The sequence below is a fragment of the Eubalaena glacialis genome, chromosome 15, assembly GCF_028564815.1.
Source record: "Eubalaena glacialis isolate mEubGla1 chromosome 15, mEubGla1.1.hap2.+ XY, whole genome shotgun sequence".
Classification (NCBI taxonomy): Eukaryota; Metazoa; Chordata; class Mammalia; order Artiodactyla; family Balaenidae; genus Eubalaena; species Eubalaena glacialis.
The window spans coordinates 34,620,938-34,637,314 of NC_083730.1; the positions used below are offsets into that span (position 1 = coordinate 34,620,938).

Here is a 16,377-nt window from a genome sequence, read left to right on the forward strand (position 1 = left end):
ATGGAAAAAGATATTCCATGCAAATTGAAATCAAAAGAAAGCTGGTGTAGCAATTCTCAAATCAGACAAAATAGACTTTAAAATAAAGTCTATTACAAGAGACAAAGAAGGACAATACATAATGATCAAGGGATCAATTCAAGAAGAAGATACAACAACTGTAAATATTTATGCACCCAACATAGGAACACCTCAGTACTTAAGGCAAATACTAACAGCCACAAAAGGGGAAATCAACAGTAACACAATAATAGTAGGGGACTTTAACACCTCACTTTCACCAATGGACAGATCATATAAAATGAAAATAAATAAGGAAAAACAAGCTTTAAATGATACATTAATAAAGATGGACTTAATTGATATTTACAGGACATTCCATCCAAAAGCAACACAATACACATTCTCCTCAAGTTCTCATGGAACATTCTCCAGGATAGATCATATCTTGGGTCACAATCAAGCCTTGGTAAAGCTAAGAAAATTGAAATCATATCAAATATCTTTTCTGACCACAATGCTATGAGACTACATATCAATTACAGGAAAAAAACAGTAAAAAATACAAACACATGGAGGCTAAACAGTATACTACTAAATAACCAAGAGATCACTGAAGAAATCAAAGAGGAAATCAAAAATACCTAGAAACAAATGACAATGAAAACACAACGACCAAAACGTATGGGATGCAGCAAAAGCACTTCTAAGAGGGAAGTTTATAGCAATACAATCCTACCTCAAGAAACAAGAAACATCTCAAATAAACAACCTGACCTTACACCTAAAGCAATTAGAGAAAGAAGAACAAAAAACCTCCAAAGTTAGCAGAAGGAAAGAAATCATAAAGATCTGTTCAGAAATAACTGAAAAAGAAATGATAACAAAGATCAATACAACTAAAAGCTGGTTCTGAGAGAAGATAAACAAAAATTGATAAACCATTAGCCAGACTCATCAAGAAAAAAAGGGAGAAGACTCAAATCAATAGAATTAGAAATGAAAAAGGAGAAGTAACAACTGACACTGCAGAAATACAAAGGATCATGAGAGATTACTACAAGCAACTATAGGTCAATAAAATGGACAACCTGGAAGAAATGGACAAATTCTTATAAATGCACAACCTTCTGAAAGTGAACCAGGAAGAAATAGAAAATATAAACAGATCAATCACAAGCACTGAAATTGAAACTGTGATTAAAAATCTTCCAACTAACAAAAGCCCAGGACTAGACGGCCCCACAGGAGAATTCTATCAAACTTTTAGAGAAGAGCTAACACCTATCCTTCTCAAACTCTTCCAAATTATAGCAGAGGGAGGAAAACTCCCACACTCATTCTACAAGGTCACCATCACCCTGATACCAAAATCAGACAAAATTGTCAGAATAAAAGAAAACTACAGGCCAATATCACTGGTGAACTTAGATGCAAAAATCCTCAACAAAATACTAACCAACAGAATCCAACAGCACATTAAAAGGATCATACACCATGATCAAGTGGGGTTTATCCCAGGAATGCAAGGATTCTTCAATATACGCAAATCAATCCATGTGATACACTATAGGAAGAAACTGAAGGAGAAAATACACATAATCATCTCAATAGATGCAGAAAAAGCTATCAACAAAATTCAACACCCATTTATGATAAAAACCCTCCAGAAAGTAGGCATAGAGGGAACTTACCTCAACATAATAAAGGAAATATAAAACAAACCCACAGCCAGCATCATTCTCAATGGTAAAAAACTGAAAACATTTCCACCAGGATCAGGAATAAGACAAGGTTGCCCACTCTCACCGCTATTATTCAACATAGTTTTGGAAGTTTTAGCCACAGCAGTCAGAGAAGAACAAGAAATAAAAGGAATTCAAGTTGGAAAAGAAGTAAAAGTCTCACTGTATGCAGATGACATGATACTATAGATAGAGAATCCATCCTAAAGATGTTACCAGAAAACTGCTGGAGCTAATCCATGAATTTGGTAAAGTAGCAGGATACAAAGTTCATGCACAGAAATCTCTTGCATTCCTATACACTAATGATGAAAAATCTGAAAGAGAAATTAAGGAAACACTACCATTTACCACTGCAACAAAAAGAATAAAATACCTAGGAATAAACCTACCTAAGGAGACAAAAGAACTGTATGCAGAAAATTATGAGACACTGATGAAAGAAATTAAAGATGATACAAACAGATGGAGAGATATAGCATGTTCTTGGATTGGAAGGATCAACATTGTGAAAATGACTGTACTACCCAAAGCAATCTACAGATTCAACTCAATCCCTATCAAACTACCACTGGCATTTTTCAGAGAACTAGAAAAAAATATTTCACAATGTGTATGGAATCACAAAAGAACCTGAATAGCCAACACAATCTTGAGAAAGAAAAACGGAGTTGGAGGGATCAGGCTCCCTGACTTCAGACTCTACTACAAAGCTACAGTAATCAAGACAGTATGGTACTGGCACAAAAAAAGAAATATAGATCAATGGAACAGGATAGAAAGCCCAGAGATAAACCCATGCGCATGTGGTCATCTTATCTTTCATAAAGGAGGCAAGAATATCTAATGGAGAAATGACAGCCTCTTCAGTAAGTGGTGCTTGGAAAACTGGACAGCTACATGTAAAAGAATGAAATTAGAACACTTCCTAACACCATACACAAAAATAAACTCAAAATGGATTAAAGACCTAAACGTAATGCCAGACACTATAAAACTCTTAGAGGAAAACATAGGCAGAACACTCTATGACATTAACCACCGCAAGATCGTTTTTGATTCAACTCCTAGAGAAATGGAAGTAAAACCAAAAATAAACAAATGGGACATAATGAAACTTAAAATCTTTTCCACACAAAGGAAACCATAAATAAAATGAAAAGACAACCCTCAGAATGGGAGAAAATATTTGCAAATGAAACAACTGACAAAGCATTAATCTCCAAAAATTACAAGTAGATCATGCAGCTCAATATCAAAAAAAATAAACAAGTCAATCCAAAAAAGGGCAGAAGATCTAAATAGACATTTCTCCAAAGAGATTGCCAACAAACATATGAAAGAAGGCTCAACATCACTAATCATTGGAGAAATGCAAATCAAAACTACAATGAGGCGTCACCTCATACCAGCCAGAATGGCCATCATTAAAAAATCTACAAGCAATAAATGCTGGAGAGGGTGTGGAGAAAAGGGAACCCTCTTGCACTGTTGGTGGGAGTGTAAATTGATACAGCCACTATGGAGAACAGTATGGAGATTCCTTATAATCTATAAATAGAACTACCACATGACCCAGCAATGCCACTACTGGGCATATACCCTGAGAAAACCATAATTCAAAAAATGTCATGTTCAAAATAATAAAATATTGTGTCAATGTTAAAAAAAGAAAAAAAATTGTCATGTACCACAATGTTCATTGCAGCTCTATATACAATAGCCAGGATATGGAAGCAACCTAAGTGTCCTTAGACAGATGAATGGATAAAGAAGATGTGGTACATATATACAATGGAACAGTACTCAGCCGTAAAAAGAAATGAAATTGAGTCATTTGTAGTGAGGTGGATGGACCTAGAGTCTGTCATACTGAGTGAAGTAAGTCAGAAAGAGAAAAACAAATACCATATGCTAACACATATATATGGAGTCTAAAAGAAAAAAAAATGTTCTGAAGAACCTAGAGGCAGGACAGGAATAAAGACACAGACGTAGAGAATGGACTTGAGGACACGGGGAAGAGGAAGGGTAAGCTGGGATGAAGTGAGAGAGTGGAATGGACATATATACACTAACAAATGTAAAAAAGATAGCTAGTGTGAGGCAGCCACATAGCACAGGGAGATCAGCTTGGTGCTTTGTGTCCATCTAGAGATGTGGGATAGGGAAGGTGGGAGGGAGATACAAGAGGGAGGAGATATGGGAATATATGTATATGTATAGCAGATTCACTTTTTATAAAGCAGAAACTAACACACCATTGTAAATCAATTATACTCCAATAGAGATGTTAAAAAATGTTTTTTAACACAATGTGAACTCTAAAAAACAAATATATATATTTGAAGAAATTATGCTGAAAACTTCCTAAGGAAGGAAGCAGATATCTTCATAGAGGAAGCATGGGGTTGGGGTGTTCCCAAACAAGATGAACCCAAACAAACCCACACCAAGACACATCATAATTAAAATGGCAAAAGTTAAACAGAGGTTACTAATGGCAGCGGGAGAAAAGCAAAGAGTCAGTTACAATGGAACCCGCATAAAGCTATCAGCTGATTCCTCTGAAGAAATATTGCAGGCCAGAAGGGAGTGGCATGATATATTCAAAGTCCTGAAAGGGAAAAATACCCTGGAACCTAGGATACTCTACCCAGATAGATTATCATTTAGAGTAGAAGGAGAGATAATTTCTCAGACAAGCAAGAATTAAAGAATACAGCAGTACTAAACCTAACCTAAAAGAACTATTGAAGGGTCTTCTCTAAATAGAAAAGAAGCAAGAATCTACAGGAAAGGGAAAATCACAATAGGAAAGGCAAATATATAAAAGAATGGAAGATCACTTAAATAAGCCAGAACATATATTTAAAAAAAAAAAGTAATAGCAATTATAAGTACAATCAACAGCAAAAGGATAAACATGAAAATGTAAAATAGGACATCAAAATCACAAAGTGTGGGGGAGAGGAATAAAAAAGTGGACCTCAGAATGTGTTTGAACATATACAACTATCAATCTAAAGCAAGTAGATATAGGTATGGGGTAGCATACTTGAAAACCAAGGTAACCACAAATAAAAAACATACAATAGACTTACAAAAACCCAAAAGAAAGGAACTCAAACATAATATAAAAGAAAACTATCAAACCACAAAAAAGAAGAAATGAACAAAGAAAAACTCCAAAATTAACTAGAAAACAAATTTTAAAATGGTAATAAGTATACAACTATCAATAATTACTTTAAATGTAAATAGACTAAAAGCTCCAATCAAAAGAAAACAGTGGTAGATTGAATAAAAAAAATAAGAACCTACAATAATATGCTGCATATAAGAGACTCATTTCAGGGCAAAAAACACACACAGATTTAAAGTGATGGGATGGAAAAAAGATATTTCATGCAAATGGAAATAACAAGACAGTGGGAGTAGCAATACTCAAAGTCCATAAAGAAAGATGAAGAAGCACATTATATAATAATAAAAGGATCAAAAACAAAAAAGAATAGTACACTTGTTAACATATATGCACTTAACATAGGAACTCATAAATATATAAAGCAAAAACTCACAAACATAAATGGAGAAATTGACAGGAACACAAAAATAGAATACTTCAACACACCGCTGACATCCATGGACAGATGTTCCAGATAGAATGTCAGTAAGGCAACAGAGATCCTAAATTACACAATACACCTGTTGGACTTCAAAAAAAAAAAAAAGAAAGAAAGAAAAAAAGAATAACATTCTTTTTAAGCATGCATGAAATAGACCACATACTAAGACACAAAACAAGTATCAACAAATTTAAGAAAATAGAAATTATTTCAAGTATCTTCCCTGACCACAATTGTATGAAACTAGAAATAAACCACAAGAAACGATGGGGGGAAAAAATGAACACATAGAGGTCAAACGACATGCTACTAAAAAACCAATGGGTCAGTGATAATGTCAAAGAGGAAATCAGAAAATACCTCAAAACAAATGGCAATTAGAACACAACTCTACAAAATATGCAGAAAAAGCAGTTCTAAGAGGCAAGTTCATAGTGATACAGACCTTCCTGAAGAAACAACAAAAATCTCAAACAACTCAACTTATCACCTAAAAGAATTGGAAAAAAACAGAACAATCAAAATGTAAAGTCAACAGCAGAAGGAAGGAATAAAGACCAGAGAGGAAATAAGTGAAATGGAGATTAAAAAAATAGAAAAGATCAGTAAAGCCATGAGCTGCTTTTGTTGAAAAGATAAACAAAATCAACAAACATCTGGCCAAGTTCACCAAGAAGAAAAGAAATAGGACCCCAATAAACCAAACAAGCAATGAAAGAAGAGAAATAACTACTGATACCACCAAAATATGAAATATCATAAGAGAATACTATGAACAGTTATATGCCAACAAATTGGACAACATAGGAGAAATGGACAAATTTCAAGAAACAGATAATTTGAACAGACCAATCACTAGAAGTGAAATAGAATCTGTAATTTTAAAAACTCCCTGTAAAAAAAGGGTCAGGATCAGATGGCTTCAACTTAGGAATTCTACCAAACATAGAAAGAAGAACTTATACCTATCCTTCTCAAACTAGTCCAAATATTGAAGAGGAATGAACACTTTTGAACTCATGCTACAGGGCCAATATCACCCTGATATCAAAACCAGACAAAGATATCATAAAAAAGAAAATTAGAGGCCAATACCTTTGATGAATATAGACTGAAAAATTCTCAACAAAATATTAGCAAAACAAATCCAACAATAAATAGAAAAGTTCATATACCATGATCAAGTTGGATTCATTGCAGTGTCACAAGGATGGTTCACCACATACAAATCAATCAATGTGATAAACCACATCAATAAAAGAAAAGACAAAAACCATATGATTATCTCAATAAACACAGAAAAAGCATTTAGTAAAATTCAACATCCATTCATGATAAAAATTTTCTCCAAAGTGAGTATAGAGGGAACATATCTCAACATAATAGTGATTTATGGTAAGCCCACAGCTAACATAATAGTCAACATTGAAAAGCTGAAAGACTTCCTGCTAAATTTAGAAACAAGACAAAGATGCCCAATCTCACCACTTCTATTCAACATGGTATTGGAAGTGCTAGCCACAGCAGACAAGAAAAAGAAATAAAAGGCATCCAAATTGGAAGGGAAGAGGTAAAACTGTCACTCTTCACAAATGACATTATACTGTATATAGAGAATTCTAAAGACTCCACACAAAACCTATTAGAACTAATAAATGAATTTAGCAAGGTAGCAGGATAGAAGATTAATATACAGAAATCTATTGCATTTCTTTACACTAAGAACTGAAATATCAGAAAGAGGAAGTAAAACAAAACAATCCTGTATAAAATCAAGAAAAAGTAAAAAGAGTAAAAAAAACTAGAAATAAACTTAACCAAGGAGTTGAAAGACCTATATGCTGAAAACTATAAAACATTGGTAAAGAAAACTGAAGAAGATTCAAAGAAATGGAAAGATACCTTAAGCTTTTGGGCTGGAAGAATTAATATTGTTAAAATGGCCAAACTACCCAAAGCAATCTACAAATTTAACACGATCCCTATCAAAACACCCATGCCATTTTTCACAGAATTAAAACAAATAATACTACAATTTATGTAGAAGCACAAAAGGTCCAAAATTTCCAAAACAATCCTCAGGAAAAAAACAAAGCTGGATGCATAACCCATCCAGACTTCAGACTATATTACAAAGCTACAGTAGTCAAAACATGGTATTGGCACAAAAGCAGGCATATAGATTAAAGGAGTAGAATACAGAGCCCAGAAATAAACCCACACACCTATGACAAATGAGGCAAGAATGTACAATGGACACAGTCTCTTCAGCAAGTGGTAAAGAGAAAGCTGGACAGATACATGTAAAACAAAATTAGAGCATTCCTTCACACCATAAACAAAATAAACCCCAAATGGCTTAAATACCTAAATTTAAGACAAGACACCATAAAATTCCCAGAAGAAAACATGGGCTAAACATTCTCAGACATGAATTGTAGCAATATTTTCTTAGGCCAATCTCCAAAGGCAAAAGAAATAAAAGCAAAAGTAAACAAATGAGACCTAATCAAAATTAAAAGCTTTTGCATAACAAAGGAAACCATAAACAAAATGAAAAGACAACATATAGAATGGGAGAAAATGTTTGCAAAGGATGCAACCAACAAGCAGTTATTATCCAAAATATACAAAGATCTCATATAATTCAATATCAACAAAACATACAACCCAATCAAAAAAATAGGCAGAAGACCTAAATTGATGTTTCTCCGTAGAAGACATACACATGGTCAACAGGCACATGAAAGTATTCTCAACATTGCTAATTATTAGAGAAATGTAAATCAGAACCACAATGAGGTATCCCCTCACCACAGTCAGAATGGCTATCATCAAAATGTGTTCAAATAATAAATGCTGGAGAGGGTGTGGAGAAAAAGGATCCTTCCTATACTGTTGGTGGGAATGTCAATTATTACACCCACTATGGAAAAAAGTATGGCTGTTCCTTAAAAAACTAAACATAGAGCTACAATACAATCCAGTGATCCCATTCCTGAGCATATATTCAAAAAAGATGAAAACACTAATTTGAAAAGATACATGCAACCCAATGTTTATAGCAGCATTATTTACAATAGCCAAAACATGTAAACAACCTAAGTGCCCAACCAACAGAACATTGGTTTAAGAATATATATATATATATATATACAATGGAATATTACTCAGCCATAAGAAAGAATGAAACATTGACATTTGCAGCAACATGGATAGACCTAGAGAATATCATACTAAGTGATGTAAGTCAGAGAAACACAAATACATGATATTACTTATGTGGAATCTAAAAAATAATACAATCCAATCTATATAAAAAACAGAAACAGTTTCACAGACATAGAAAACAAACTTATGGTTACCAATGGGAAAAGGGAGGGGAGAAGGATAAATTAGAAGTATGGGATTAATAAATACAAACTACTATACATAAAATAGATAAGCAAAATAGATTTACTGTATAGCCCAGGGTACTATATTCAATATCTTGTAATAACGTATAATGGAAAATAATCTGAAATATACATATATATATATGAATCACTTTGCTATACATCTGAAACTAACACAATTGTGTAAATCAACTATATTTAGATTAAAAAAATGTAATAGACATTATGACAGGATGGTGTGCACAATGGCCATAAGATAAGTGAAGGGCTGTTAGAGAAAAAAGACTTGCTATGCTGCTCATGTCACAATTTAAACCCAAAAGGTGTTACATGAATCATTATAGTGAAAAGCTAGTTAGTGTTCAACAATGGACTAGAACTTGATTCGCCTGACAATACAGTATTCTCACTAAAAATGTAATAAAGATGAAACAGATAGGATATCAAGTTACAACAGGCCAAAGAAACTCAATGTGAAGCAGTTTTTCCTTGGGATAGAAGCTGTCCGACAACAAAATGTCACAGAGGAATGTGTTCAAAGGGGGCTTCCCTGGTGGCGTAGTGGTTAAGAATCCACCTGCCAATGCAGGGGACACAGGTTTGATCCCTGGTCCAGGAAGATCCCACATGTCATGGAGCAACTAAGCCCATGTGCCACAACTACTGAGACTGCACTCAAGAGCCCGTGCACCACAACTACTGAAGCCCGCACGCCTAGAGCCCATGTTCCACAAGAGAAGCCACCTCAATGAGAAGCCCGCACACTGCAATGAAGAGTAGCCCCCACTTGCCACAACTAGAGAAAGCCCGCCTGTATCAATGAAGACCCAATGCAGCCAAAAAAAAAAAAAAATATTCAAGGAAATGCTTTGGCCATCTGGTCAGAGAGATGAATGAAGAATTTCTGCCTCAACTGAGTTTGAACTAGATACTATTAGCTACTGTAGGGGAGCAAACTTGTCAACCACAATTGTCTCTTTGGCATGCGGATTATTTTGAGTTGAAAAAAATCAAGGCCCAAAAGTCTCAGGAAGAAACTTTGATCTTCACGCTAACCGACTAAGGAATATAGATAGAGGAACTGTTCCAGGAAAGGAGTTATCACCATAGATGACTATAGTATGAACTGAGTGTGGTAAACAGGAAGGAACCTAAGAAAGTCTGTTAAAATTTCTCTCTATGTCCCATTGTCTCTGCATGACCCAGCAAAATTTTGTTTACAAACATTTGCTTTTGTATCTCCATGTAAATTGCCTTCCTCCCCTTTGAGTTCCCAAACCACTACCCCCAACCTCCTCTTTTGGCTTTAAATGAAGATGGCATATAAGGTGAGGATTTCAGCCATTTTGGAGAGTTACTCAGTTTTTCTGGGTCTCTCCCATGTATACATGTTATTAAATTTTGTTTGACCCTCTCCTCTCTAATGTTAATTTAATTCTTAGACCAGCCAGATGAATCTAGAAAAGTAGAGGATAACTTCTTCCTCTCCAACACTACCCTTCCTTATTCAATATTATAGAATCTTACCCCTTCTTGGGGTAAGATTCTATAATAAACATCTACATATGCACAAGCAGAATTTTGTCTTCTCAACAGCTGCCTGTAGAAAGCACTCTTACAGGTCTTCTTTACTTCTTGTCATCCCATACCCGGGCTTTCTCTAATAGTATTTGTGAAAAAGCAGAAATTATAGGTCATATCAGGTTTGACTGAAGATTTTAGATTGAGCCTCTTAAAAATAAACTACTAAATCTTTGATGTTATTTTGAAAATTTAATGTCCTATTGTCTACTACAAACTGGCACTTGCCCATTGGCACTTGCCATCTGCCTCTACAAGGATTAAATCATGTGCTGCTGCAGCTGCTGACTTTTAACACCCACTGAAAGGAATTCAAGGTGGAGAGCAGAAATGAGGTACTCTGTGCTCTGGGAAAAACTGGCAGAACAGTTCTTCAGATAGATATTTTCAGAAGACGATTTTATGAGCCCAGTTCTTATATCTCCTCATATCTAGAAAAGCACTAAAATCCTTCATGGTGACATCTGCTCCTTGTGACTAGCAGTAACCTTCACAAGACTAGCAGAAAACTTCTGCAAAAGATATGTGCTTGATTTCATGTACTCCCCCTTCACCAAAATCACATATATACTGACATTTCCCCCTGCCTCTTTGGGGCAGTTTCTCAGAGATATCTGAGATGCTGACTCCCAGGTTATAGTCCTAATTTTGCCACAAATAAAACTTAACTCACAGCTCTCATGTTGTGATTTTATTTTAAGTCAACACTCTACAAAAGTAATTCATCCTATCTATGAATATGTCCACACATGCATCTCAAGATGTGTGGGTATTTGTATGGCAGAGCAGTCAGTAGTTCACAGGCTGGAGGCAGACAGACCTCTTGCTTTGGATCTGGGTTTTTATCTGGCTCTGCTTTCCACTAGCTAAGCACAGATTTCAGTGCCCTCCCTTGGTAAATAAGATGTCATTGTTTGTCTCAGAGAACTGATGAGAGGATTAAAAAAAACACTTTATGTAAAGATCTTAAAACGTCTGAAAAGTATTAAGAACTCAAATGGTTATGATAATTTTTATTATCACTCAGGAAAAAAAGATAAGATCCAGCTAAGCCTCCATGTGATCCAGTAGCTCAGCAAGGTACTCAGAGTTGCAAAAAGAAGTGAGAGTCTACACTCTAAATTTTGGATTTCCCTTAGTTTTTAACTATGCCCAACCCTTTCTGGTTACAGGAATCTTCCTGCCTTCTTTAGAATCATGGCTACAGATATTTCTCCAAATATCTACAGGGCTTGTTCTTTTACCTCTTTTAGGGCTTTAATCAAATGTTCTCTTCTCTAAGAGACTTTCTCTGATGACTGCCCCATTCTCAACTTCGGGTCTCTCCTTAGCACTTACCATGATCCAATATGATTTATATTCTTCTTTTCTTTTTTTCCTTACTATCTATTTCTTATCACCTTATCCCCTCCCCCCACCACACAAACCTAATTAGAACATAAACTATGTAGGGTGGGGATTTTGTTTTTTCTATTCTGTTTACTGCTGCTGTAACCCAAGCTTGACATATAGTATATGCTCAATAAATACTTATGGACTAGAAAAATATCAATTTTAGGGAAAGAAGGCTATAGCTATGCAGCTCAAGTAGAAGGGCATCTCATAGCCACCTTAATTGAACTGCAGAAATCAGAGTCAGCACTTTGGAGACTGCCCTATTTCTGCCACTATCCTGTATATTTAGGTTTCACTATTTTAAGCCCTTTGTAAGGAATAAATAATATATTCTCAGAATCCAAATAATGTGAAGCTGTAAGTAAAACAATATAAAGCAGGAGAAATGAATAGAAGTTAGATATGATCAGAAAAAGGAACCTTTCTAGGAATGCCAACAACACTCTAAAGTCAGACCTATGTTTAATTGTCCTTCATCTCAGCTCATTTCTATTGAATTGGCTTCATGTTAAAAATGATAAAAATGATGCTCACTATTGCAGGATTTTGCAAATATCATTTTATTCACTAAAGCCAAATAGGAAATGAGGTTTGGATTTATACAAAATTCAATCATCTTCAAAAAGCCCATTTTCTCCCCTTTCCTTTATGTCTAGTGCAGTCTGAAAAAAGCTAAAGCATATTGATAAGACTGACAGAGTTCTTAGACAAAGTGGGGAGTGGGAGACAGAATGAAACTTCGTGGCAAGAGGTGAGGAGGCAGCAATTCTGAATGATGATTCCAATGACAATTCCAATTATGATTAAATTATGCTGAAAATAATATGTGTGTATATTTAGGCTGAATAACTGCATGCTTTAAATTGTGTGCCTCAAGGCAGAATTCAATTTAATTTTCTATAAAAAGCTAGTCTTTTAAAAATATAAGATATGTATGTATTGAGTATGCTCAAGACTGGCTATATCAAAGCCTCTTACAGTTTCTGAACTAGTTAAACATTAACATTTACAAAGGAGTCAATTTCTTGTAAAGGAATTTATTCATAGACAGAAGAAAAGAAAATGTCAGCAAACTGTTGTCACCATAACCCCTGTTCATAGCCCTTCATGAGAGGACAAACTAATATTTTGTTGCTTGTATCATATAGATTGGTGTGAAGGAATGCATTTTTCACGGTAATTGTGGTCAAATTAGAAATAAAAGAGGAAGAGGAAATTTAAAATTAAATATACTCAGGGAATATGTAAGCATGATTACAAAACATGATATATTGGTGTTTGAACAACAACCACAAAACTAAGAATGATAAATAATTGAAGACATTTTGGTGCTATGTCTTAAAAAGAGCCTTAAGGCACAAAACAATAAGGGACAATGCACAGTTCTGGATAGGATCCTAGTTTAGACAAATTACTATGAAGGACATTTTAGGAATCACTGGGGCATTTTGAAATGAGTCTGAATTTTAGATGAAAGAAACATTTACTGAAGTGGAAAGATGGAAATTATTAGCTGAAAAAGTTGTTAGAAAACAGTATTTACAGTGTGATCTAATTTTTGCTTAAAAATACATACACAAGTTGGAGCCAACATTCCCTAGTTCCACCAGGACTGACACTAAGCAATGGGTGGCCGGGTTGTCATCCGACTAGAAAGGCAGGGGCATTAAATTCTGTCAATTATGCAATCCCTTCCCTTTCTCTTCAGATAATTAAGCACGGACCATTGGAGAGTCCAACACAAAAGTCACACTTCTGTAAGTTAGAAATAGCAATTTACTACTCTAAGGTCACTTTAAAAATTCAGATACTTATAGTATCTGTTAAAACATGCCAAGGAGGTGGTGAGTAGCATAGTGTAGAAAGAAGAGGGGACTGAGGTGTAAAAGAGGGACTTGCAGAGAAGCACCATGCTTTATTCTTACTCTCCATAGTGCCTAACCCCTAGAAAGTGCTCAACAAATGATGAAAGAAAAAATAAGTGGATGTGAAAATATTTTTTTCTTCTACCTTTCTTTTTTCTATAGTATTAATTCCATTAAGAGATTAATTACCTACCACCTTGGAAGATATGGGAGGTTGCAAAGAGCCTGAGAAAATGAGATTCAGAATAAGCAGATGTAATGTAAAAACAGAAATTTTGAGAAGGTAAAGTTTTGTGGAAGAAACCAGCATAGGGGAAAAATTCCCAGTGTCCTCTGACCAAAAACTAGATGACCAATTCAACTTGCTAGTTGGCTGGAGTTGATGACTAACTTGCTAACTGATTGTTTTGTTTTTTACTGTAACATTATGTTTGTAATTTCCTGAGGGCTTGAAGGACTTCCTTCCATTTACCTCTAAAAGTGATGTTTTATTTCCTTTATGCAATTCTGTAATAGACATAAAAAGCTGAAAAGAATTCTTAGCCCTAAATAATTGGCTGAATTTTTAACTCTGCCAACAATATTAGGAGCAGATTGATCTGGAAAAAAAATTTAGAAGATAGATCCCAATTCTTCAATTTTCTTGATGAATTGCTGAGGAATAAAACTACCAACAATTGGAATACGTAGAGGTATGAAGAAATATTCTGAAAACTGAACATTCTTTTGATAATTGTCTGATTTGAAGGGAGACTAAGTGTGTGAACAAAAAAGGAACAGGCTATCCCAAACCCACTCTGTCATATTTTGAGTAGTAGACACATTTTACAGTCTGGTGAAGTTTATAGAGCCCCTCCTCAGAATAATGCTTTTAAATACATAAAATAAAGGAGATGAATTTGCAAAGGAAACCAATTATATTGAAATACATTTATCATAGTATTAATAAATGTGATACAATAATGTAAATGCTTCTTTAACCTATTAAATAAGATTAACCAGAAGGAAAAATAACTGCTGTAATTTCAAAGTAGTGATAATTGTTAGCGATACCTTGGGTTCTCTGCATAACTTGCAGATGATTTGAAAACTGTCTTTTCTATTTGTGACAAAGTCATAGGTACTGTTAGTAGTGCTCCAGTTGGTTGACTATATTTATAATGGAACAAATGACAACTGTCAATTAGAGGTTAGTTAAAAATAAATATGTTCTCTTTTTGTTCCATTCAAATACATAGACTCAGTAAATTGGGAACCCGTGATCTAGTTGCATTTATTTAGACCCATCCAGGGATAATACTATAGGTTAGAGTGTAAATAAAAATATGAGACTCTAATAATTCAGAGTTGTCAAATAAAATTAAGACTGACTGCAAGGCAGATTTGAAGACAAGAATCTTTAGGAATTTTTAAAATATTTACTTCCAAATTTCAGAGGAACTGAGCCATTAAAGCACGTCTCTAGATTAGAAATTCTCATTCTTCAAAAATGCAATGGAATAAATTTTACATGATCTCTATCATTCAGATGGAGGAATCCAGAAAAGTATTGAGAAAAATAAACATTTTTATTTGAAGTGATATAAACCACAAGAAAATCTAATGTTCTTATTATTTTCTACATTAAGTTGCTTCAGAGGCACTTTTTATACAAGTGTAACAAGAAAAAGTTAATTACAAGATCCTTCACAGTGTTTAAGGGGTGGTAAAACTGGCTGTATATGAAAAATAAGCTGATAAATATAAGACTGGCTTGTAATTGCAGGAAGCATGTGGACTGCTATAGCAATACCCAGATCTGTGGGCAGACATTTGACTGGATTACTGCTGTATTTCTCACAGCCATTATCATTCTATAAAAGAGTTGCTCTGGTGATTTTCAACTGAATATATTCATTATGTTGGAAAAATTTACTACATAATAGCTGGTGCACTTAATGGACACTGTGGTAAATAGGCAAATCATATTTTTCTATAAATAACATGATAAACAAAAAGACTGCTTCTCTTAACCCCTGCTACATTCACTCTAGTTAAAAGTACACCCTGTGTGACCTGAGAACAAACATGATTTTTTAGGTCAGCCCATGATTTTCATTTCTAAAATGGCACTTTATTGTTGGTATCTAAAACAGCCTTTGGCACTCAGGGACTAGTTTTATTGAGTTGAACTAAAATCATCACCCCTGTAATTTCATTTCTCCTTTGATATAAATGAAGAATTTAGAGGACAATATCAGGTTTTGTCCTATGTGAAGAAAAAGAAATTGTGCTTACAGTTTTCCTTTGCATTCTTAAATTTTCAGATCTTTGTGAAGAAATGATACTCTATTGATTATCAATTCCTGCTACCTCATTATGTCTATTTGACAGTGTGATGATATGCCTTCTTAAATATAGCTATGGAAAATTATTTCCCAGTTGAAGAAAACCTCCAAAGGGAACAAGCAATGTGAATCATTGCTATAAACATTATTTCCTTTTTTTGTCTATTCATTTAACACACATTTTTGAGAATTATTCTGGGTAATACTTTGTTCTAGCTGTAGGGATCTATGGAATTTACATTTTAGAAGAAACAAATATATCTAAGTATTACTTTGGTTACTTTATGAGTAATAGGCTGTTGGCAGGCTTTTATTTTATTTTGTCCTACAAAAGCAAGGAGGTTGCTTAGATGGTGGAAACAAGTCAAGCCCAGTTGGGATTAAAGAGGTGCTGATAACTGGTTATATTTCCAAGTTAACTGAAATAACACTAAGGATCA

The 16,377-nt window shown here is 34.5% G+C and overlaps 1 protein-coding gene across 1 annotated transcript in view; it reads left to right on the plus strand.

Moving 5' to 3' along the window:
• Positions 1–16,377, plus strand: part of RIT2 (Ras like without CAAX 2) — a 567,177-nt gene that overhangs the window by 73,017 nt on the left and 477,783 nt on the right.